The 23,799-nt window shown below is 44.0% G+C and overlaps 1 long non-coding RNA gene across 1 annotated transcript; it reads left to right on the top strand.

Moving 5' to 3' along the window:
• The first annotated feature begins 467 nt into the window (after positions 1–467).
• On the top strand, positions 468–21,945 carry LOC129625154 (uncharacterized). Its single transcript, XR_008701287.1, has 4 exons — positions 468–2,001; positions 18,567–18,679; positions 20,238–20,283; positions 20,737–21,945. It is a non-coding gene; the product is annotated as an uncharacterized LOC129625154 (long non-coding RNA).
• The last annotated feature ends 1,854 nt before the right edge of the window (positions 21,946–23,799 follow it).

Genomic DNA, 23,799 nt, shown 5'->3' with positions numbered 1-23,799 from the left:
AATTCAAATCAATCTTACTTTGAGAAAATCTATAAAATCTTTCAACTTAAGATTTTCTGACAGTGTTTCAGTATGTTAGATTCACATTAAAGATGTGAATAGCATAGAAGAATTTTAATGTAGATGAAGAATTCCAGATCTCATTTTTATTTAATATATGGGGAATGAAATGCTTTCAATTAGCACTTGGATCCTTCTTAGAAAGTATTATTTAGAACAAATGGAGTTCAGAGACCTTTTAAAAGAAGAAAGACTGAATCTTTTTCATGGATTCAGAAGCATAGAAATGGTGAGCTCTGAGGGCCTCTGTCTTTCTGTAATGCAATTGAATTGACTGAGAATTTGATGAGGTTGGGATGACCCCAGGCGACCTCTGTCAGAACGAAACCAGAAGATTAAAGGGGTCTGCAATCAGAGATATTTAATAATGTTTGACTAAAAGTATTCATGAGCTAAAGCAAGGCATACAAAGGTCTTCCAGTGTCTCTAAATGATTAAAGAACAAACTTCAGGTCCAACACGAAATGAGCAGCAGTGGCAATGACAGAGTGATTTTGTGAAGGGTCTGCCCTGTGCCAGGCAGTGTGCTGGCATCTTGTGTGCCTTGTCCCTTTTCACCCCCGTGCTGTTTTGCAGATAAAGACATTTGGAGAGGTTGAGGCACTGACTCCACGCAAGCTCTGCTGTGAGTGGAGGGCCTGGGTCCAGTCTCAGGTTTGCTTTCCCAGGTCGGCTCTTCTCTGCACCCGCTCACATTTCACTCACGTATTGCTTTGTGTGCATTAACACTCGTTCTCACCCCAACTGTGCGGTTGCTGCTCTTATCATTCCTACCTTTCAGATAAGAAAACCAAGCACAGAGAGACTGAGTAACTTGCTTATGTCACACAGCTAATACGCAGTGGGACTGGGATCAGAGCCGAGCAGTCTGGTTCCAGAGTTAGTCCTCCTGACTGGACCTCCAGAGCCAGGAGAGTCACGTGACCCGCGCTCCATTCTGTGTAAAGGAAAATGACACGGTGACGCAGCCACTGGAGGAACTGGCAGGGAGGGCTTCCCTGGTGCCCAGTGGTGAGGAATCTGCCTGCAAGTGTAGGGGACATGGGTTCGATCCCTGGTCTGGGAAGATTCCATGTGCCTTGGAGCAATGAAGCCCGTGTGCCATAGCTACTGGGCCTGCTTGCTCGAGAGCCCATGGTCCATGATGAGAGAAAAGTCCAGGCAGCAATGAAGACCCAGCACAGCCAAAAACGAAAAAAAATACAATTGTATACACATGTAAAAAAGAACTAGCAGGGAATTTCACTCAGTGGCAGGTAACAAACTGCAGATAGCAGTGGCTTAAACAAAACAGATGGTTACTGTTGGCGGTAGTTTTGCATAGGTCTTCCTCATTTCTGCTTGGTTTGTGAGCAGCTTTTGTTCCGGAGGATCTCCTGCAGGATATTTGTTGCAAACAGCTTTGGAAGCTAGAGAGAGTGTCTCCCCCTGGGGCAGAGGGAAGACATGTTTGCTGCGTGGGTTAATAAAGATAACATCTCTTTACAGGGTGATGTTCGGACCCATTTGCTCACAGCCAGTTATAAAAAAGTCAGGTATCCCAGGTTCAGGGTTCCTCAGCTGTGATGCCAAGCTACTGCGAGCACAGAATCCATCCTTGGCACCTCTAGGGCACCGGGTGCTGGGGGCTGGGGGGACAGAGGAGACTGATGGCCCGTGAGGCTTCGGCTGCGGGCTGTGCTGGGAGTAGGAGAGTCTTGGTCCATCTCTCAGAATCCTTGAAGCTGTGGCTGGCCAGATGGCTGCCTTGCGAGGAGGGTGAAACACGGACCCTTCCCAGTTCTTGGCAGCTTCCCCGCTCACGCGCAGAAGAGGGTCGGAAGTAGGCACCCGAGGCTGGCGCCGCCCCTGCAGGAAGCTGGCCAGCACGTGCGCCTTCAGCGTTTGGCTCTAGCATCTTCCACGAGCTCCTCAGGCTGCGAGGTGCCTTCTGGTACGCAGGTAAGTAGCTGGGAGAGGGGTACCGGAGTTTTCTCAGAATCTCTACAAAGCAACTTCTGCTTATGTATCAGCGGCTACCCTGCTGCAAGGAGAGCTGCGAGATGTGACCGCTTGGCTGAGCTTGGTTGTGCTCAGAATATGATTGGTGTTCTGGTCCAAAGACGAAAAAGGGAACGGACGTGCGTCAGGCAGCAAGCCATCCCGACTGCGGCAGTGCGGACGTTGTCCTGGGTTTCGGCAGAGCAGGGGTGTTTTGTGTGAAGATTGCCAGCATAAATAAATATTTGATTCCAGTGCTAAGTCTTTCTTTCCTCACTTTGAAAAATGCAAAGTGGGGTGTCTGAAGGCAAAGCTTGTTACTGCATGCCCATCCCAACTGCTAATGTGAACCCTCATGTGCACCTCGCACTTGGCAGCTGAAACCGGGCAACAACCAGTGGAAAGGGATCGGTAGCCCCTGGAAGCACCTTCGCGCCAGTAATGACCCTTGTGAGCCATTAATCTGCCAGAGATGCCCCCTCTCTAGGTCACCGCTTTATAAACCGAATATCAATAAAGGCTGCCAGGGGCATGTTAATTATTTCTGTGGATGGGGCCGTGGCAGTTGGTCCATGCAGGAAACAGTTCAATGAGAACATGCTTTGGTTCGGTGAGGCTGTGACAGGCAACTCCCTTTAAACCGGAGGAGCTGGGCCACCAGGCGGCTCCGGACAGGTGGCCAGCACCTGTCTGCCTGAGGGGATTGTGTGGCTCCTTTCCAGGGATCAGGCCAGAGAGTTTTATCTTTATTTGTTTTCTCTGCTATCTGTTAGTGGCTCAGGAGATTTTTGTTGTTCTTGTTAAGAAACTGCTTTCGTTTTATTTATTTATTTTTTTTAAAGTTTTAATCGGAGGATAATTGCCTCACAATCTTGTGTTGGTTTCTGATGTACAACAACACGCATCAGCTGCAGGGCTTCTCAGGCGGCGCGCGTGCGTGCTGCGTTGCTTCCATCCTGTCCGACTCTCTGCGACATGGGACGACAGTGAGTCGCCACGTCCTCCTCCGGGGGATCTTCCCAGCCAGGGATCTAGCTGGTGTTGTCTCTTATGCCTCCTGCATAGGCAGGCAGGTTCTTTCAGTGGTGGTAGTGGTAAAGAACCCACCTACCAGGGCAGGAGATGTGACGCGGATTTGATCCCTGGGTTGGGAAGATCTCCTGGAGGAGGAAATGGCAACCTGCTCCAGTATTCTTGCTTGGAGAATCCCATGGACAGAGGAGCCTGGTGGGCTACAGTTCTTGGGGCTGCAAAGAGTCGGACACGACTGAGCGACTGAGCACCTGCACATGTCCCCTCCCTCTCCCACCCCTCTAGGTCGCCCTGTGACCTCAGCATCGCCGCTCTCAGCATTATTTTATGGGGCCTTTCAGGTTTACAAACACAAGAGCCTTGAGTTCGACCCTCCCTCCCTTCTTTCTCCTTCTCCTCTCTTTGCTTCCTCCCTGCCTTTCTTCTTTACTCCTTCCTTTCTAACTGCAGAAACAATGGAAAACCAAACTCTTAATGCCACCAATATTTAAGCAAATTGTTTGCCCCCAACCATCCAGGTCTGGTCCTGTGGTTTTAGAGTCTGTTCAGTACATGCTCACCCCGTGTGCACTCTACTAGGTGTCAGCTGGACCACCGTGAATGAAACCAGTCTAATCCCAGTTATTATGGAACAAGCATGACATTTTGTACTGTTTCTCTTGCATAATATTATACAAAAAACCATTTCCATGTAACGGTGCTGTTTTGATCATTATCATTTTTAATGTCCTCAAAATAGTCTATCATGTTGATGTACCATCATTACCTTCAATATTACATTGCTGTTGAACAATTATGTTGTCTCCAGTTACAGATAACAAGCATCTTTAATTCTATTACGGATAACAAGCATCTTTAATTCATTTATTTAAAAAAAATAACACAAATGCAGATGATCCTGGAAGGATTATCTTTGTGCCTCGAGTTTTATTCTTTTGTCAATTTTTCTTAGAAAAAATTCCCTAGAGTTTAATTACTGGGCAAGATGGAAAGGTCATTTCTGTGACTTTGCAGAGTATTAATAGTCAAGCATTACTATGTGCAGACCCCAGAGGTACTTTTTATTGTTGTTCAGTTGCTGACCTGCATCCGACTTTTTGTGATCCCACTGATTACAGCATACCAGGCTCCCCTGTCCTTTACCATCTCCCAGAGCGTGCTCAAATTCATGTCCATCGAGTCGGTGATGCCATCCAGCCATCTCATCCTCTGTCGTCCCCTTCTCCTCCTGCCCCCAATCCCTCCCAGCATCATGGTCTTTTCCAATGAGTCAGCTCTTGGCATCAGGTGGTCAAAGTATTGGAGTTTCAGCTTCAGCATCAGTCCTTCCAATGAATATTCAGTGTTTATTTCCTTTAGGATTGACTGGTTTGGTCTCCTTGCAGTCTAAGGGATTCTCAAGAGTCTTCTCCAACACCACAATTTGAAAGCATCAATTCTTCAACACTCAGCCTTCTTCACGGTCCAACCCTCCCGTCCATTCCATACCTGACTACTGAAAAAAACCATAGCTTTGACTACACGGACCTTTGTTGGCAAAGTGATGTCCCTGACTTTTAATATGCTGTCTAGATTTGTCACGGCTTTCCTTCCAAGGAGCGAGCATCTTTCCATCTCAGGGCTGCACACACTGTCTGCAGTGATTTCGGAGCCCAAGAAAATAAAACCTGTCATCGCTTCCACTTTTCCCCTTCTATTTGTCATGAAGTATTTGCCAGGTTCTTTACACATGGTATATAATTTTCACAACAAAGTTGAAAGGATTTTAGGACTTTGAGAGCACAGAGAAATCCTTTAGATATGCATTGTTGTGTGGATGAATGAAAAAAATGAAAGAAATAAGAAAGAAGGAAAGAAAAAAAGAAAACAGTGCCTGGTTACCTTTTACCAGATTGCACTGAGGAGACTGGAAATTGACTGTAATATATTCAGTGGCTTGGGCTCCCAGGTGGCACTAGTGGTGAAGAACCTACCTGCAGGGGACGGAGGAGACTGGGGCCAGGCCCTGCATTGGGAAGATGCCCTGGAGGAGGGCATGGCAACCCACTCCAGGATTCTTGCCTGGAGAATCCTATGGACAGAGGAGCCTGGCAGGCTACAGTCCATTGGGTTGCAAAGAGTTGGACACGGCTAAAGTGACTTGGCACCCAGCACAGTGACTTGTACATTCAGTATTGGCTACATAATTGGAGAGGAAGGGGTATCTAGGGCCAAATGAAAATGTAGAGCCCCAGGTTCAAAAATTATTGAAGGTGGCGACAGCTAAGCAGTAAACCGACGTCAGGGCTATTCCAGGTCGGGGGCCCTTCTGAGCCCAGAGTCGTGGGAGGCAGTGGGTCACAGGCCAGTGAAGCCAGCCATGCTCCTATGTTAAGGACGTTCATTCACTGGATCATCCACTTGACAGATGTCTCCTGAACACCTTCATAATCAGTGTAGAAACCCCTAAACAACTAATTAAAACCTTTGAAATGCCTGGGTATCTGCTTTCATTTTAGGAGATGTCTTCTGAAAAATAACACTTTGTTTTTATCTATGGTGATGAAATGGTTGGAGGGGGGGAAATCACAATGTTATGAATTCTGTGCTTTCTTTTAAATTAAAAAAATTTTTTTGGAGTATAGTTGATTTACAATGTCGTGAATCTGTTATACATATACATGTATCAACACCTTTTTAAAGATTCTTTTCCCATTTAGATCATTACACAGTATTGAGCAGGGTTCCATGTGCTATATAGTAGGTCCTTATTAGTTATCTGTTTTAATTAATTAATTTTTGGCCATGCTAGGTCTTCCTTGCTGCATGTGGGCTTTCTCTGGTCGTGAAGTCTTCTCTTCCTTGTGCCACGGACTCGAGGTGCTCAGGCTCCAGTGGGTGCTGCAGGCAGACCCAGCAGTTGTGGCCCGTGACTTAGTTGCTCCACAGCGTGTGAGATCTTCCCAGACCCGGTATCAAGCGTGTGTCCCCTGCACTGGCAGGTGGATTCCTTGCCACTGTGCCACCAGGGCAGTCCTCTGCTTTATATACAGTGGTGCGTGTGTGGCAAGCCCCGTCTCCCAGTTTCTCTCTCCCTTCCTTTCCCCTGGTCACCATTAGATGCTTTTCTACATCTGTGACTGTTTCTGTTTTGCAGGTAATTTTTTTTTGAGTTGGGTTTTATTGCCATTGATCTTTTATTTATTTAGTTGGAGGATAATGCTTAACAGTTTGTGTTGGTTTCTGCCATACAACAATGTGAACCCATCATAACTCTATCTATCTATCTATGTATAGATATATCTATATATCCCCTCCCTCTTGAGCCTCCCTCCTACTCCCATAGGTGAGTTTATTTGTACCATTATTTTTAGATTCCACATGTAAGTGATATCAGCCTGTGCTTTCCTGTCATTTTCCCATATTACAAAGTTTGGAAATGATTCCCAGTTTTCTCACTAAATAGTAGGTTGTCCGCCTCATAAAGGAGATAACATTCACCAGTGAATATTCAAGGGGAAGCACAATCACTGTGAATTTCATTAATCCGCAAGCCCTGAAGAGGGGAGTTAAGGAAATCTAGTGACAAGAGGTTAAACTGGGACACATACTCACTCTTCCTTCTCCTAATGATCACTTTCCCAGTGTGAGTTGCTACCATTTTCAAAGAACAAGGGCCTTGTTTTTTTCTGCTTTTCCAGCAGCCAGATTTGTAGCATGATGCCTCAGCTCCAAGGTTCAGTCTGGTGCTAATGAGGCCAAGGTCATGAGCTTGATCCCTGTCTAGGCAATTAGTTAATCTCAAAAGAAAACTCAGGCCACACCTTCCACCCCAGGCAGTGAGGTCACAATTCCTGACACAGGGGGACGCAAGGGGACATGTGGCTGAAATAACAGATTGGTAAACTTGCAGAAATAGCAGACGTGTAGCTTATGTGCTGACCTTTTGTTCCCCCGCCTTTGGCAAACCTCACTAATTGACTGGACTGTCTTTTTTTTTCACTGAGCTCAGAGCGAACTTCAGAATTCTTCTCAACACGGTTCTAGACTGGGGATCAGCAAGTTAGGGCCTATGGAGCTAAATCTGGCCCACTGCATGTTTTTATAAATAAAGTTTTATTAGAACGCAGCCCCACTCACTAGTTTATTTTTTCCTTTTTTTCTTTGTTAAACTTTTTGGCTGTACTGCGCAGCATGTGGGCATCTTAGTTCCCTGACCAGGGACTGAAAGTGTACCCTCTGCACTGGAAGTGTGGAGTCTTAACCACTGGGCCACCAGAGAAGTCTCCCATTACTTATCGTCTATGGCTGCTTCTGTACTGCAAAGGCAGGGTTGAATAGTTGTGGCAGAGACTGTGTTGCTTACTTACAAAGCTGGAAATACTTATCATCTGCCTTCACAGGACAAGTTTGCGGACCCTTACTCTAGGTGGTCACTGAATCAAGAAGAGTTGGCATGTATCTACTCTTTATCCCTGAATTTGGGAATATTTATTCACATTACAAGGGCTTCCTTAATGGCTCAGCAGGGAAAGAATCTGCCTGCCAATGCAGGAGACACAGGAAACAGGAGACGAGGGTTTGATCCCTGGGTGGAGATGATCCTCTGGAAGAGGAAATGGCAACCTACTCCAGTATTCTTGCCTGAGAAGTCCCATGGACAGAGGAGCCTGGCGGGCTACAGTCCATGAGGTCGCAGAGAGTCGGACACACCTGAGTGACTAAGCGTGCGTGTATCCACGTTACAAAATGATCCTTTTTTAGTGAAGAGTTGTATCTCTCAGACAGGAACTTCCTCAATTTACTTCTTATTCATTTAGAAATATATTCTACTGTATATTCTTTGTTTATTTTTAGCAGTGAGAGTGATAGGAGAAGCTGGGAAACTTTAGATCAGTACTTTAAGGGCCACGATTTCTAAAAGAAATGAAAGCTCTTTGAAGTTTTACTGTGAGTTTGACTAACAGTAAACTTGCTAATATTTAATTAAGAAAAGGGAATGTCTATTGACAAAAATATAAAAGCGTGTGTCCTACTGAAGAAAAATAAGTTTCTTATTTTGTGCATCAAAAGGATAGCAACTGTTGTTTCTTGGGATTTTACTGTATCTGTTTAACGTCCCTTTCCTACTCCCCGTGAACCTGAAGCTCTGTGTGACTGGAGATTCCCCATTCATTTTCTTCACTAGGCCTTTCAGAAGGCTTATTTGACATGACGTTACCCACTTCCTCTCTGGTTAATGGGTGGGGTCGCACAGGCCTGGTTTACAGCCCAGGACAGAGAGCAGCCAGCATCTAGACACAGAGTCCAGGAGCGTTTCTTTCTTCTGAGGAAAAGAAGTGCGTCTAGCAGTGTGCTCTGGATTGTGGAGTCTGTGGTTTGATTTTCAGATGGGCTGGAAGTGAATTAGGTTACAAGCAGGAAAATGGCACAGAAAGGGGGGGTCGGGAAAACTAAGAAAGTTGCTTTGTCCACCTGTGAACAGCCGTTACCTCTTGGCCTTGATGGAAGCTTCACTTGCCCCCAAACCCTTTTTTGTTTGGTTTGTTTTTAATGTTTAGTATTTATTTATAAATTTATTTATTTACTTATAATTTTGTATATTTTTGAATGCATGATATGTTTTTTTCCTATAAAACATTTTAAAATAATAGAATATAAGCTTACTTGGTTTTAAATTTTTTATTGGCGTCTAGTTGCTTTATGGTGTTGTGTTCGTTTCTGCTGTGCAGCAGAATGTGTCAGCTACACACATACACACACACCCTCTGTTCTGGGTTTCCTTCCCCCTCAGGGCACCACGGGGCCTGGGTGCCGTTCCCTGTGCTATAAGGGAGGTTCTCATCAGTTATCTGCTTTATGCAGAGCAGTGTACATGTGTCAACTCTGATCTCCCAATTCATCCGACCCCTTTTTCTGCCACTTGGTGTCCATACATTTAGTCTCTACCTCTGTGTCTCTACGTCTGCTGTGCAAATAGGTTCATCTGTACTATTTTCCCAGATTCCACACGTGCGCATTAATATACCATATTTGCTTTTCTCTTGCCCCCAGATCCTTTTTAATAAATATTTTATGTCCCTGAAGAAGGCATTTTTTTTTCCTTCTGTAACACAGTCCTGCATTTCCTGAGGAAGCAGCCCCTTCTCCACCAAGAGGAGCTCTGTCCCTTCTTCACTGGGTGGATGCAGTGGGCCAGAACACTCCACCCGCATGGTGACGGGCCGCCAGGGGAGACACGGGATCCGCGTTGGCCTGACCGAGTGTCTCAGGGCTTGTGATGGAGACACACAGGACAGCATGTTTTCTGTCATCTTTAACTGGGGATGGTTGAAGTTCTGGGGCAACTGGGAACCACAGAATGAACTTGAGGATGAAACCCGTGCAGGGGAAGGCAGAGCTGAAAGGAAGAAAGAGACTGAGTCCTGGCGACGTCACGGGAGTCCTTGACAGCCAGGCCTGCAGCCTCTGTGGCTTCTTCAGTTCCGTAATAAGTTGTGTTTCCTGCTTAATACAGTTTGGGCTGGGATTTCTGTCATTTACAATGAATAGAAATGCTAAATTCTCTAAGCACAGATGGATAGCTCTGTAAAAGTCATAATCCTAGAAAATAACTCCTCTTCACCTTAGATCTGCACTCTCTACTGAGTTTCCAAACTATTTGTGTTGAGGTCATCAGTCCTGCGGTATCACTTGTCAAGAGATCACACTGAAAAGGATGTGGAAATCCAATACAGTAATCAACACAATATAGTTTTTTAACTTGCTGGCAGTTTTCTGTGGATCATTAAATTCCCCCAATATGAAACTTCTTCATTTATATGTGGATCATGTGAAATAGCCTTGACTACAATCGCTATTTCCATGGTATCCAGATCCCTGAGGCCTCGAACAGAATTTGTGCTGGCCCCAGTAATTTTTCTGTTTCTCCCTTTGGCTTCACTCTGTAGCACCGGGCGGTCTGCTGCATTGGACTGAGTGATTTCTATAAACCCGTGTGTGCATGTGCCTGCCGATGCGCAAATACTTCGTTCCCCCTTCCCTTCTCGGCTGGCTTGGCGGCGATCAGAAAGGGTTTCGCTATAGTTGCCAGCACCGGAGTCAGCCCTGCTATTCCACTAGGTTGCTCAGGAGGCTGCCTCATTTAGAGAAGTCATTGCTGTTCGGGGTCTTGGAAAAGCCTAAGAGATAGATGATAAAGATGAATTGCTTTTGTACTCACTTGAGAAATTGTACCATGTTCCCGTACCTATGGGGCCACAGGGATGGTGGGGAGGACTATGCCTTATGGCTGCCTCCAAAGCAGTACCATTTTAGACCAGGAGTTTCATAAGAAATACCTTGTCCCAGCTTTGTTGTTGTTGTTCAGTGGCTAAGTCTCGGGATTCTCCAGGCAAGAACACTGCAGTGGGTTGCCATTTCCTCCTCCAGGGGATCTTCCCGACCCAGGGATGGAACCTGAGTCTCCTGTGTTGGCAGGCGGGTTCTTTACCACTGAGCCACCTGGGAAGGTCACCCAGGTGTCTCAGCAGAAGCCTGCACTCCTCCGCCATGTTAAGTCTTTGTATTAGGTGGTTGGAGATGGTGCTCAGGAAAGATAGGATGAATCCGCTTACAGTGCCTCTCAAACTCCCAGCTCCACAGCTCTCTCCAGTCCTCTCATCACTTCTTGGTATCTCGTGAGACCTTGTCCGTCAGCACTGTGGCAACTTTCTAATGTTTTCATCGGCCAGATACTTGTTTTGGCAGCATTTTAGTAGACCACTCTTCCCACATGCCTTCCACATGGTCCCTGGATGATGCCTGATGGGTAGCCACATGATCAGCTCCTGACCAATCAGCACATTTTATCCCCTTGGTCATGGGGATTGTTTTAAGCATAGATACAAGTCCGAAATCAGTCCATTGCAATAAATCCAGCACATCTCTTGCAATCATTGGGGAGGAAATTTACATTTTGACAGCAATATCAGTGGGCTTCCCTGATGGCTCAGCAAGTCAAGAATCTGCCTGCAGTGCAGGAGACACAGGAGACACTGTTTTGATCCCTGGGTTGCGAAGATCCCCTGGAGGAGAAAATGGCAACCCATTCCAGTGTTCTTGCCTGAAAAATCTCATGGACAGAGAAACTTGGCAAGCTACGGTCCAAAGGGTCATGAAGAGTGGGACATGACTGAGCACACACGTGGGCAGAGCAGTATACGCGCAGAGCCCCTGTGGGCTGGCTTGCCACCAGCAGGAGACGCAGGAGAACTGAGCCAGTGCAGACGGAAGCCAAACCGAGAGACAGAGAGCTTAGGTCCTGTGGGAGTTTTTCGGACCCCTGGGTCTAGCTGTTCCTGAAGTCAGATCATCACCCTAGATTTCTCAGGTCAGTGAGTCAATAAATAACATTGTTTTTCCCTTTAAACTGGTCTGAATTGGATTTTTGTCACTTGTGGCAAAAAGAGCCCTGAGTTATACCAACAATCAGAGAACCGAGCTTTATTTGCTAGGGTCTCTCACCTGTGTCCGGCATCAAGAAGTCAGCAAATGAAATACTCAGGATTACATAGCAGGAACCAGAGGGAATGTGAAAAGCAATTTAACACAACAGGAGTGGAATAATTCCATGAAGGTGGCTCCATTTAATAGGTAAGGGGATTCAGGCAAAGTGCTTTGAATCACTTGCTTCTAGAGCAACTGGGATTCTAAGAATAACTGTGGACCTCAGCATGCACAGATTCCTCCCAAAGACACCCTACACTCAGATCTCCATTGCAAATCTATGGAAGTGAATGCCTCATTGATGGGGCTTTTCAGTTCTTTTAGTAGTTAGAGTGATTTTTTTCTGTTGGAGTTACATCTCAAATTGTCTTCAACAGCCTCCCCAAGGGGCTGAGAGCGCCTCTAAGGTAGGGACACACCTTACTCAACGTGGCCTGCCAGCTGTATACTCAGGGCCGCTTGCCAGTGATGGAGAGTGAGAGGCTGAGAGCTCTTGATGTTCATAAAGAGCTGAGTTCAGTTCCCTCCTTTGCCACACATGGGCTGCAATCTCGGATAAGCCAACGGATTGGAGCTTCAGTTTTTTTCTCTGTGAGATGCAAGTGATATTAGTACAGTCTTCATTTCTGCTGTTGTTCAGTCACTAAGTCTTGTCTGACCCTTTGCAACCCATGGACTGCAGCACACCAGGCTTCCCTGTCCTCCACTATCTCCCAGAGTTTGCTCAAATTCATGTCCACTGAGTCAGTGATGCTGTCTAACCATCTCATCCTCTGTTGCCCCTTCTCCTTTTCCCCTCAGTCTTTCCCACTATCAGGATCTTTTCCAATGAGTCGGCTGTTCGCATCAGGTGGCCAAAGTATTGGAGCTTCAGCTTTAGCATCAGTCCTTCCAATGAATATTCAGGACTGATTTCTTTTAGGATTGACTGGTTGGATCTCCTTGCAGTCCAAGGGACTCTCAAAAATCTTCTCCAACACTGCAGTTCGAAAACATCAATTCTTCAGTGTCAAGCCTTCTCTATGGGCCAATTCTCACATTTGTACATGACTACTGGAAACCATAGCTTTGACTATATGGACCTTTGTCGGCAAAGTGATGTCTCTGCTTTTAATATGCTGTCTAAGTTTGTCATAGCTTTCCTTCCAAGGAGCAAGAATCTTTTCTTTTCATGGCGGCAGTCACTGTCTGCAGTGATTTTGGAGCTCAAGAAAATAAAATCTGTCACTGCTTCCTCTTTCCCCCGTTCTATTTGCCATGAAGTCATGGTTGATGGTAAGAGTTAATAAGATGATTTACCCCTTTTTTAAAGATTTGTTTTGGGGGTTGTTTTGTGTGTGTGTGTGTGTGTGTGTGTGTGTGTGTACCATTTTTAAAGTCTTTCTTGAATTTGTTGCAACGTTGTTTCTATTTTATGTTTTGGTTCTTTGGCCATGATGCAAGTGTGATCCTTGCTCCCTGACTAGGGATCAAATGCTGACCCCCACACTGGCACTGCTGGACTGCCTGGGAAGTCCCGAGATGATTTACTGTCTCAGTCACAGGAGTGACACACATTCAAGTTCTCAAGCTGAGTCTTGCACAGAGGATGCTCAATAAACAAACAGGAAAACCTCCTTTGATGACTTTTGGGATCCCATCCACATCTTTGACTTCACCTCTAGCATCTTTTACTTTTGTCTCCACCTTTTGAGACAATAGTAACAATAATATGCATTATTATTGGGATGGCTTCTCTTAATTGAATTCTTCCTCTTTCCCAGACACTGAAAGGCAGTCATATGGGTTCTGTCTTACCAGGAAAACTTGACAAATGAGGAAACAGAGTCTCAGAGAAGTTAAAGATTCCTTGAGGTCATCCAGCCAGGCAGTGGCAGAGGTGGGCATCAGTCCTATGTCTCTCTGATTCGAAAGCCGGTGACTTTTCCATGATGCAAGCGTTACACTCAAAATATAACCCATCACCTGGGAAAGTGTTAGCTGGGAAAGTCGCTAAGTCAGGTCTGACTCTTTGTGACCTCAGAGACTGTAGCACACCAGGCTCCTCTGTCCTCCAGGACCTCCCAGAGTTCATTCAGATTCATGTCCATGGAGTCGGTGATGCCATCCAACTATCTCATCCTCTGTCACCCCCTTCTCCTCCTGCCTTCAATCTTTCCCAGCATCAGGGTCTTTTCCAGTGAGTTGGTTCTTCGCATCAGGTGGCCAACGTATTGTAGCTTCAGCTTCAGCGTCAGTTCTTCCAATGAATATTCAGGGTTGATTTCCTTTAGGATGGACTGGCTTGACCCCCTTGCAGTCCAAGGGACTCTCCAAGAGTCTTCTCCTGCACTCAACTAGAGTTTGTGTTTAAACAAGTCTCCTCCCCTCTCCTCCACGGGGATTCCTGTGAACAGTATCTTGTGAAGCACTTTGCTGCCTGACCTTTCAAGTCTGTGTGAACGTACCAACAAAACGTGAGATTGTCAGCGTTGCTTTCCACCATGACTCAGGAGTTTCTTGACTGTTTCCCAGTGTTTTCAAATGGCAGCAGGACTCTACTTAAAAACGTAGATTTAATGGTTCGTTCCCTGTGGCCAACACTCCTTGATCCCCCAGAAGCTTCTCTTCTAATTGTTTTCTTAAATGTTACTCTGGGGGTGCTTGTCAGTTACCATCTGGTTGATGAAGTGGATTGAAAAATATTGAGAAATAAGATTTTTGACCCATTCTGTGGCTGATCTGGTTCCAACACAGAAATGTGGTTTATGGGTCAGAGTTCTTGACAGGTTCAGAGTTACTTTAATAATGTGAGATTTGAGGCTATTGATTGACTCTAAATCCCCCACGAATATAAAAGTTTTTTCTCTGGAAAACTCCATGCCAATTGGAAATGCTCGGATGAAGGTGGCGGGAAACCCTTGATTTATGGGAACCATTTCTCTTTCCTACTCTCCTATTATTTTTTACTGTTGGACATTTTAAAGAGTATTTGTGGCTTCAAGGCTCCTTACACTGCACAGCCTGTCCCTCGAGGTTTTTAGATGAAATAAGAAAAAAAGATAAATAAAGAGTCATTGTGAAGTGTTGCATCTTAACAAGAAGCTTCTGTCTCTTGAGGACAAAGCCATATTGGTAAAGGGATGAGTTTTGTATCGAGGGTATGGCTCCTACTTCTCCTGCTTCTTACCAGCCGGGCAAAATTGGATGGATGACGTCTCCTGGTCTTGCCTCTGTCTCCCTAAACATAAAATGAACCAGATAATACCACCTGCCTCTTAGAGTTGATGAGATCAAAAGCGTTATGAAATCTGTGAGCACTTATACAGGCACTGAGTGAGTAGTCGGCCTCAAGGCACATCTGTTGCCTCACTGCGTGGGCCTCCGGGGTCTGTCTGCTTGAGTCTACCAGCAGTGATGCCGTCCTGCGCTGCACCTGGACTGAGTCTCAGGGACAGAAAACTGGCGGTAGCTCCCAAACGTACCAGCAACATTGCAGAGCAGTTAAGAGCAATTTAAGTCAAGACTGCCTGGGTTCAAACCCTGTTCCCACCACTTGCCAACAAGCTTTCCAATTGCCGTGCTTGCTCTCTTCCCAGGGTTACTGCAAAGACCATCCACACACGCCGGTGAAGCCCATAGACGTGGTGCTGCAGGTAGTGCCTGCTCATTAAAGGCCAGCCATCATCCCTATTGCTGCTTTTGTTAATTACATCCTTTTGTAAAATTTTGATCATAGCCAGACTCCTGCTCCCACACTCCATCAATTCTTATTGAGTACAAAGTTAAAAGAAATGCCAAAAAAATTTACTGGCAAGGACGTAAAGATGATAAATGAAAAGCAAGGCTTAGGGAACGTATAACATTTTAATATTTTTGTGGATTAATTTTTAGTTAACTTTGGGGTGGAACACAGTGCTGATAGCAATAGAAGAAACAGAAAATAATAAAGGTCCACCAATCAAGAAGAATGCATGAGAAAATAAAGAAAGCAGTGAAACGTTCCACAGGGTGTAATGCTGCTCTCAACGCCTTCAAATCAGCATCTTCTATTATCTGCCTAAACCGTATCAACTCGTAAATGGAAAAATGTCACATACAAACACAAAACAAATGGGGGAAAGAAGCCCAGTAGCTACAAAATTAAGTCATCTGAAGCCAGTCAACAGATGTCTTGAATTCTAAAATTTTAGGAAATAGTTGAACTCAGGGTGCATTGCATCATGTAGCATACTGGCAGGCAGCAGCAAGTGCTGCGACAGAGCGTAAACAGGGCAGAGCAGCAGAAGGCGCCAGGAAAGGAGGAGTTTGGGGTCAAGTGCTCACAAGTAGCCTCTCTGAAGAAATGATATTGAAAGGTAGAAGACAAGAGGTGAGTAGGGACTTCCCATGTGGTCCATTTGTTAAGAATCATCTTGCGATGCAGGACGCAGGTTCAGTCCTTGGCCAGGAACTAAGACCCACACGCTGTGCTGCTACTAAGCCCAAGTGCTGCAGCTCCTGGGCCTGCGAGGCCACTGCTCCGGAGCCCTCATGCCGCAGCAGAAAATCCCGCACAACGCAAGGAAGATCCTGTGCGCTTTAACAAAGACCCAGTGCAGCCAAATAAACACTTTTTTTTTTAGAAAGAAGTGAGTATATAAATAGCTGGGAAGACAGCGTTCTAGGCCCAAGGGAAAGCAAGTGCAAAGGTCCTGTGGTAGGCTAATGCTTCCATGTCTGGTGGACATTCTGGAGGCCAGGTTTGCAGCAGCAGAGTGAGTGATGGAGTGGAAAAAACATGAACCATCCAGCAGGTTTTCTTGGAAGCTGGACAAGTGACTGAATTCCTCGAAGCTTCTGCTTTTTCATTAGCAAAATGGGGACAATATCACCAGCATGATTCTCTGAGCCATCAAAGAGACTGTGGAGCATGCCTGATAAAGTTCCTGCAAGACAGTGGGCACCCCCAAAATTATAACAGAAAAACAAAACGCCAAATTTTCAGATTCAGCTTCAGATTCAGCAAGTTGAGTAGGCAAACCAGTCTCACCATTCAGTTCCTTTGTGCGTGTTTTGTATTTACTCTGTGCAAAGTATGCAGTCACACACCTAGGTTCATGGACATCTTTGTCCTCAAGAAGCTCTCTCTCTAGTGGAGGTGACAGGTGGATGGTGGCTTGCCGAGCACAATCAAGTTTGGGGTCCACGTGAGGACTCCAAACTCACAGAGGCTCCTCTTTGTTTCATGGGATCCCTTTAATTTCTGGACAATGTTGCCGAAGTTACTGTTGTCATAGGAACTGAATTCAGGTCTTAATACAATTTGCATTGATGGTTTGATGATTTGATAAGCAACATTTTTATTTTCCTATAAGCAATGTGGGTCAGCAGCATCTCCTAATACTGCCTTTCCCTAGGTTTGTTGTGAAATTAGGCAGAAAAGTCAGAGACATTGTAACATGAAGCAGTGAATAAACCAAAGGACATTTGAGAGACAACAGAGAAGTGAGCAGGCAAAAGGCACTCTGTGCAGCAATATTTAGTATTCGTGAATTTCTCCAGTGATCAGCCGATGCTCTTAAAAAAAAAACAACAACAAAACCAGCACATATTATTGAGGCTAAGAAATACATTCAGTTCTTTCAAATAGTATTGCCTGGGAACACGCAAAAGATGAAAATGTGCTTTGAAAATAAACATTCTCAGAAGGTGTCAGCGTAGAAACCATAGAACATGACATGGTTCTACAATGTATCGCCATTGTGAGGATAAGTTGAGACTACAGAGCGATATTGCTGATTTTATTTTTTTAATAGCTTATTTATTATTTATTTATTTCTGGCTGTGCTGGGTCTTCGTTGCTGCTCAGGCTGTTCTCTAGTTGTGGCGAGTGGGGGCCACTCTCTAGCTGCTGTGTGGGCTGCTGACTGCAGAGGCTTCTCTTGCCAAGCACAGACTCTCGGGGAGAAACTTCAGGAGATGCTGCTCATGGGTGCAGCAGTTGTGGCTTCTGGACACAGGTTCAAGAGTCGTGGTGCACAGGCTTAGGCGCACGTAGGATCTTCCCAGACTAGGGATTGAACCCACGTCTCCTGCACTGGCCGGGCGATTCCTCACCACTGAGCCACCAGGGAGGCCCAATATAGCTGATTTTAAACAAACATCTCGAGATTTCTGCGTGAAGGCAAACTGCTGTGCCTACCAGGATAATCTTTGGGAAGATGGAGCATCTTCCCTTGGCCTCTCGTGTACTGTGGTGATGGCGTTTGGAGAAGAGATGGGCTCTCGGCTCAGGGAGAATTCAACTATCATTCTGAAGTGTATTTTTCTGAGAGGAAAAGGGTGTAAGTTTTCTAAATTATCAAGGATAATTTTTAAATTTCAAGAACCCCTAGTTTAGAAGATGAGTATCGTCAATGGTGGAATTTTTTTCTTTGAACATGGATTTGATGTTGGGAAAGATCCAGAAGCTGTTTAGGATCTTGTATGATGAGCTAAGTGCTAGGCAGGCATCCCAAATTCCCACGTCCAATGGCACCCTGACCCTCCCAGCCTCACGTGTTCCCCATCTCCATAAAGAGGAGCCCCATCCATCTGGTGGTTAAGGCTCAAAGTTGGAAGCAGGTAGACAGAGTTTTGGGGGTTGAGGCATGTGTAATCTGAAGATACTCCATTTTAAAAAGTATGCACATATGCCTTACTTTTGAAAACTGTTAAACAAAAGGCTCACATGGATGTATTGCTAAGACCCTCTCCTCCCCACCACCCCCCATACACTTGGATGTCTCTCTGTAAGGATGGAACTGAGACTTCATCTCCAGGGCTCATGACAGTTCGATTTCACCTTTGCCTGGCTATGACTCTGAATACTCTCTCTTCCACTCCCCACCTTTAACATCCAATTCTGCTGTTTCTGTTTCACGAATATCCCCCAAAGCACACATTTCTGTCTGCAGTTACTAGTAGGGTTCTTCTTGTCCAAACAATGATCTGTTCCTGCCTGGATATCCATGACAGGCTCCTCACTGGTCCCCTCATGCACAGGGTTGTGCTTCATTTCTCTGCAGAGCAACCTGAGTGTCCGCTGGAAAACATGGATCCAGCTTGGTCCCTCTTTAGCGTGAATCTGCAGTCATCTTCCTGTGTGTTAAGAAGTCAGCCTTCCCTGCAGTCTAAGCAGGTGCGTCCCCAACACTCACTCTCAACAATGCTTGTGTCAGGTTCATTATTTCTGTAGCATTTGTCACAATGTATAATTATATACTTATCTATTTTTTTTTGATTACTTGTTTATTGTTTGTCTCTCTATTATGTTGTAAGTGTCAAAATGTTAGGGGCCATCTGTTTTATTTGAACGCATACTCAGTTGAGCATAGCTCTTCACATGTAAAAGTGAAAAAGTGAAAGTGCTAGTCACTCAGTTGTGTCTGACTCTTTGCAACCCCATGGATACACCAGGCTCCTCAGTCCATGAAAATCTCCAGGCAAGAATGCTGGGGTGGGTTGCCATTCCCTTCTCCAGGAGATCTTCCTGATCCAGACATGGAACCTGGGTCTCCCAGGCTTCCTTCACAGGCAGGTTCTTGCCCATTTGAGCCACCAGGGGAGCCCCTCACACATAGTAATCGTTCAGTTAAACATGAGCTGACTAAAGAAGGGATTCAACAAGCTAAGTGTGGCCATATTGGTAAAATCCAAGGGATACCAACAAAAAATGAGAGGTTTTCCTGGGTAAATAGTTGAACTGAACTGGGTGAGATTTCAAGAATGATTTGACTGATAATCCTGCTGGAGAGTCCCATGGTCAGAGAAGACTGGCAGGCTGCAGTCCATGGGGTCACAAGAGACAGACCTGACTTAGCAACTACACCACCACTCCCACCCACAATTCAGAGGAAGTGTGCAGCCTTCATGTGCGACTGCATGGGAGGAAAAAATAATCCAGCACGCGTGCTGGCAGGTAGGCAGGTTTTGATCTGTGTTGAAAAGTCAGTTCCATATCTCATTACTTGAAGGGTTCTGAAAGGGGTGTAAAACAGGGAACCTGAGACAGGGCATGTGTGGTGGGATAGGGAAGGGTTTGTGCGGCAGGATGAATGGGTTTTGCAATAAGAATAATATGCTGTGTTTCTGAATGCTAGTGTGGTGGACCCTGTGTTAGGTGCTTTGTCTAATCGTTCCACTGACCCTGGTGAGTGAGCAGTATCATCGTCACCGTTTTATAGAGAAAGCTGCGGGGACTTATGTCATTTGAAGACCTAGTCACAGAGCTAGGAAGAGATGGAACCAGAATTTGACCTGCAGTTTCCCATAAACACTTCACTTCCTATAAAGAAATTTACATCCATTCAGTTAGAAAATCTGAAGAAATAATAAGCGTGGTTTATCTTGGCTCCTTTAAATTTTGAAAAGTTCAGACAGACCTTTCTCCCCAGGGAGGAGAGAACATGTGGCCAATGAACCTAATTTCTAAAGTCTGCAATTTCCCAGTTATGTTTTTGGCAACTTATTACTAACGCAGAAATATCATGCTCACTAAAATACTGTTGCTCTCTTACTTCCAATGCTGTTAACAAGAAAAATGGCTGCTATTTTAAGAATGTCTTATAATATTGTCAAGAATTGCCTCCTTCCTCTTCAACATACAATTTTCTCATTATATTCTTTGATTTTTCTGTCATTTTCACTTTCTTTTTTCCTGCTCTTGGGGTGACATGTCATTGGTGCCGATGATAAAGGAAGCATAAGCAGCTTGTGTCATTGCTTCCCCCAAAAGTACAAAAGGTTAGTACTATTAATAAATTCGATATATCCAGTTATACTTCATAAACTCTGTCAGAGGGTAAGGGTCATCTTAACTTAAGGTTCTCCAAGAGGCCACATCTCTGTTCATGTCATTGGTCCAAGGAATTCATGGGTTCTGAAGCATTTTGAGATTAGATTCTTAAGTGATGGCACCATGATTTGAATTCAGCTTGATTTCTCATTTGGCTGTCTGAATGAAGAAACTCAAAAGGCAACGCGAAAAAAACAACAAAAGATCCCTTTTTATTGTGGAACGCTCATTGCTGGAGTTCCCTTATCAAAAGAGAATGAATTTATTATTTTTGTTCAACTGCAGCAGGTCTCATAGTCAAGGAAACCTCAAACCTATAGTCTGGCTTATACGGAATGTCAGTTCAATTAACACCTGAAGAGCTTCTCTCAAGAGTCTTGTCTCTGTTTTATTTTGCTGAGGGTCATGACTGAAGATTGCCTTTGACGCTACGGACTGTGCTGGGTATTCGCCATGACTGCTGTAGGAAGGCTGACCTCCACCCTGCCTTTCACGGGTACCTTCTTCATCATTTTAAGGATTGCCTTTGCCTCTTCATCAAACACTGGCTGACTGTGTGCGTCTGTTTCTGGGTACTCTGTTCTGTCTACTGTGTTTCATTCCGTGAGTCTGTTCTTTCACCAGTAAGACACCATCCTGATCACCGTAGCTTTGTAGTAAGTCTTGAAATCAGGTAGAAAGATTCTTTCAGGTTTGTTTTTCATTTGCAGTATTGTGTTGGTTAAACTTCTGTCTTTTAGTATAAACTTCAGAATCAGTTTTTTTATTATTTATAAAATAACTGGCTGGGAGTTTGACTGAAATGATGAAATGATCTATAGACTTGAGTCTATAGATCAGGCTGTAGCGAAACATTTTAGCAATATTGACTCTTTCAGTCCATGAGCTTGGCATGCATCTTCATTTGTTTAGTTTCTTTGATTTATTTCATCAGAATTTTGTAATGTTTTACATATACATCCTATTTGTATTTGGTTACATGTATCCCTAATATTTCATTTATTTTGTGTGCCATTATAAATGGTATTGTTTTTATAATTTTAAATTTCAGTTGTTTATTGTGGATATATGAAAAAGAAATTGACCTTTGTGTATTAACCTTGTAACATGAAACCTTCTGATTCTAAAATTATCCATTAGTTCCAGGAAATTTATTTTGTGTGTGTGCATCAATCCTTGCAGATTTTCTCCATAGACAGACATGTAATTTATGTATAAAGATAATTTTATTTATTTATTTTCAACACGTATACCTTTTATTTCTTTCCCTTGTCTTATTGTACTAGCTAGAACTTGTTGTATGACATTGAATAAAAGTGACAAGAGAGGCCAATTTCACTGTGTTGTCAGTTTTAGGGGGACAGGCCCAACTTTTCACCAAAAGTATGATCTTTGCAACAGATGTTTTGTAACTGTTCTTTAATTTGAATTGGGAAGTTGAGACATCTCTTTGCCATCCCTAGTTTGATGAGAATTTTTATCATGAATGGATGTTGGATTTTCTCAAGTGCTTTGACTACATCAATATACTATATATGACTATGTGTTTCCTTTTTTAGTCTGATCATGTAGCACATTATACTGATTGATTTTTAAATGTTAAGCCAGCCTTATATAACTGTAATAAATCTTACTTAGTTGTGGGATTCTTCTCGTACATTATTGAATATGATTTGCTAATACTTGTTGAGGATTTATCATCTGTGTACATGAGAGATATTGGTCTATAGTTTTCCTTTCTTAAAATTTACTTAGCTTTTATATTAGGTAATTCTATTCTCATAGGATGAGGTAGAAAATGTTCGATCTGCTTATATTTTATAGGATAGTTTGTGGGGACTTAATGTCATTTCTTCCTCGAATGTTTGGTAGAATTTGCCAGTGAAACCATCTGAGTCCGGTGCTTCCTTTCTTAGAATGTTATTAGTCTTCTATTCAATTAGTAAATGTAGGCTTATTCAGTTTATTCATTTCTTCTTTTGTGAGTTTTGGTCACTTGTACCTTTCAAGGATTTGGTCTGTTTCATCTAAATTATCAAATTTATGGGCAACTACTTGTTCATAATAGGAAATCATCTTTTTATTACACGTAATTTTAAGTTCATATTCAATGTTCTTTCTAGTCTACATGCATGCCGTTTTGTTTCTTTTGAATTTTTACTTTACTGCAACTGGTCGTGTTGGAAAAGAACACGACACTGCCACAGTAACAGAAGATGAAGAAGCTACTCAGCAAAACATGCAAAATCCAGAGAGGTGTGAGTTTGATAAAGGAAATTACTATCAACATAAAACATTATATTTGAAAATTAGTCAGCTTTTGCCCATAATCTTCTCTGAATTTGTTCTTCTCAGTTAAGATGAAGGAACTCCCCTTCATTTAGAGTATTTTTGAAAGAAAAGGCCACAGAGAAAGTATCTTGTTAATAGTTGTTCTACAAACTGTGAGTTTAGAGGAGATCAGCTCCTGTTCTGTACTGATACAGAATACTGATGAAGAATGCAAATACAGCCAAATGTAAAAGCAGGGCATTTATTTTCAAATCTTCTGGCTTTTGTTTCTGACATCTTTGCAGTTGCATTTTGAACTCTTTTCCTTCTTGGGTAACCACTTATGAAGTTCTCATTTTGGCATAAAATAACTTATGAAAGTATCTACTCATCAAGAGATGGCTTAGGCCTGAGAGAATTGGATTTGGTGAAACGTAATGTAAAGGTGTCCGTTTCTCACGTCCGGATGCACTGTCCTCTCCTACTCCTCCAAGGCCACCCCCACTCACATATCTATAGAAGAAGTTTCATACATGCATGAGAAGGTTATAAACAATATCAGTAAGAAATAATTGCATTTGTTGAGTATGTTTCAGGCATTGTGACATGGCTGTATGTTACCTTGTTTAATACTTAGAACAGTTTTGGGATAGGTTTTACGTTACTGTCTATTTCATAAATTGAGAAAATGAGGACCGGACAGGGTGATTAAATTACTCATGGTCACGCAGCTGGTCCGCTGTTTAACAGAATGATTATCAGTCTTCATAGCTGTGATGAGTTACAGAAACGACTCTGGGCAGTCCCCTCTGTAGCTCCGCCCATCATGGAAGCATCTCCCTGATCTCTGCATCAGGGTTCGCTCTGTGACTTGCCTTGGCTAATAGAATGTGATGGATCTGCCTAAATGCCAGTTTAAGCTTCAGCTGCAAGATAAATTAAATAATTCCAATCCAGGCTCTTGGACTCCTGCCTCTGCCATGAGAACAAGCCCATGAGTGGAAGATAAATATCCATATGGAGAAGAAGGCAGTGGTTCCAGTTCAGGTCATCCCAGACCAGATACATAGGACAGAGCCCAGCCAGGCAGGCCTGCCCACCTAAAGTCCAGCTAATTTCAGAAATATGAGTGAGCAGGGAAGACAGAGACCAAGTGAACTTCCTCTCAGTTGATCCTCAGGTTCATGATCAGT

The sequence above is a fragment of the Bubalus kerabau genome, chromosome 13, assembly GCF_029407905.1.
Source record: "Bubalus kerabau isolate K-KA32 ecotype Philippines breed swamp buffalo chromosome 13, PCC_UOA_SB_1v2, whole genome shotgun sequence".
Taxonomy (NCBI): Eukaryota; Metazoa; Chordata; class Mammalia; order Artiodactyla; family Bovidae; genus Bubalus; species Bubalus kerabau.
This window is presented reverse-complemented; position numbering and strand designations above follow the sequence as displayed.